Source organism: Pecten maximus, chromosome 14 (assembly GCF_902652985.1).
Source record: "Pecten maximus chromosome 14, xPecMax1.1, whole genome shotgun sequence".
NCBI classification, from domain to species: domain Eukaryota; kingdom Metazoa; phylum Mollusca; class Bivalvia; order Pectinida; family Pectinidae; genus Pecten; species Pecten maximus.
The window spans coordinates 34,641,087-34,643,151 of NC_047028.1; the positions used below are offsets into that span (position 1 = coordinate 34,641,087).

Consider the following 2,065-nt stretch of genomic DNA (forward strand, 5'->3'; position numbering starts at 1 on the left):
ACGTTCCCATTATGTGAAGGCAGTAAGTATACACAGTGTAGCTTTTATCTTTACTCACAATGTCATCCAATTTTATCCACTTTATTTCCCAAAGACATGTAATGCAGAAAAAAACGAGTAAAAATTTACATAATGCTTTAATACATGACCATGTGTGGTCTAACAATAGTCCTTTGTCATCATCACAACAATAGTCCTTTGTAATATTAGATTTCCTTTATCACAACAATAGTCCTTTTTAGTATTGATAATCTTAATCACAACAATAGTCCTTTGTCCTAGTGATAACCTTCATCACAACAATAGTCCTTTGTCCTATTGATAATCTTCATCACAACAATAGTCCTTTGTCCTATTGATAACCTTCATCACAACAATAGTCCATTGTCCTATTGATAATCTTCATCACAATAGTCCTTTGTCCTATTGATAACCTTCATCACAACAATAGTCCTTTGTCCTATTGATAACCTTCATCACAACAATAGTCCATTGTCCTATTGATAACTTTCATCACAACAATAGTCCATTTTCATAATCATAAGATAACCTTCATCACAACAATAGTCCATTGTCCTATTGATAATCTTCATCACAATAGTCCTTTGTCCTATTGATAACCTTCATCACAACAATAGTCCTTTGTCCTATTGATAACCTTCATCACAACAATAGTCCATTGTCCTATTGATAACCTTCATCACAACAATAGTCCATTTTCATAATCATAAGATAATCTTCATCACAACAATAGTCCATTGTCATATTGAATAACCTTCATCATAACAATAGTCCTTTGTCATGTAAATATTGAATTTCCTTCTTCACAAAAAAAAATAGTCCTTTCGTCTGATTGGATAATCTTCACAACATTAGTCCTTTGTAGTATTGATAACCTTCATCACATCAATAGTCCTTTGTAGTATTGGAATTCCTTCATCACATCAATAGTCCTTTGTAATATTGAATTTCCTTCATCACTACAATAGTACTTTGTCATATATGAATTTTCTTGATCTCAACAATAGATTATTATATTTATGTATTATATTTTTTCTAATTGTGCTATGATATTGTTGATCCATTTTTTGATGACGTTGTTATGTGGTAAGATTGACCATCAGGCTATATTCCCGTCCACGCCTGTCTCCGGTCTCTAACTAGAAAACAGAAAATATCCATACATAAAATGTGTAACTGTTATTTCTGATATCTCCTGATATATATACGTGTGTTTATATCAACTCTCTGTGATTTTTTATTCCATATATAAAATCTGATGATTTATGAATATTGATGATCTAGAGTAAGGTTATGAATATTGATGACATACCGTATTTATTCTAATAAACGCCCCCACCCTAATAAACGCCCCCCCCCCCCCCCCCCCCCCCTTTTTTTTGGAAAGATAAATTCCTCAATGCGAGAAAAAGAACTTACCGTGGCACAGTTATATATCCATCCACGTGTGTCCGGAGGTAATTATTTAAAGGATTTCCAACATAAAACTAACACAAACGACAAAACAAAGTTTCAGTAACTATATACATAGTTTTTCAATGTTTTGGATACACATACACATGTTTCATGGTGTGAAATGGGTACATACAACATATCTCACAACTTACCGACTCTGAAATTTTGATCTCCATTAAACGCCCCCCCCCCCCCTCGGAAAAATTTCACGCCCCTGGGGCGTGTATTAGAATAAATACGGTAGGTTAAAGTTATGAATATTGATGACGTAGGTTAAGGTTATGAATATTGATGATCTAGAGTAAGGTTATGAATATTGATTATCTAGAGTAAGGTTATGAATATTGATGATCTAGAGTAAGGTTAAAAGTTACTGTTTGTTTGAAAACTGTTTTTTGACTGACTTGTCCAAAATAAAGAATTTTAATTATATCACCTTTGATGTTTGTTTTAATTATAAATATGAACTTCATTTGAATTTTTTGGTTAAAATTATGCTTTTGCAGTAAAATGATTATGATAATTTGAAAAATTATACACATGTAATGGAGTTTACTGAGGGTTTGTATAACGGACATCTTCTGACAAA

General features: G+C 32.2%; 2 long non-coding RNA genes across 3 annotated transcripts; one reads left to right on the forward strand and one right to left on the reverse strand.

Annotated features, from left to right (window-relative positions):
* Window positions 1-122: 122 nt before the first annotated feature.
* Window positions 123-742, reverse strand: LOC117342239. The gene is made up of 2 exons (XR_004535765.1): window positions 696-742; window positions 123-587 (listed from the first exon to the last, which is right to left on the reverse strand). It is a non-coding gene; the product is annotated as an uncharacterized LOC117342239 (long non-coding RNA).
* Window positions 743-1,112: 370 nt separating this feature from the next.
* LOC117342241 lies at window positions 1,113-1,908 on the forward strand. Of its 2 annotated transcripts, none has more exons than XR_004535767.1 (2): window positions 1,113-1,311; window positions 1,783-1,908. It is a non-coding gene; the product is annotated as an uncharacterized LOC117342241 (long non-coding RNA). The 2 variants fall into 2 exon arrangements; XR_004535766.1 differs by having other exon boundaries at window positions 1,141-1,311; window positions 1,755-1,908.
* The last annotated feature ends 157 nt before the right edge of the window (window positions 1,909-2,065 follow it).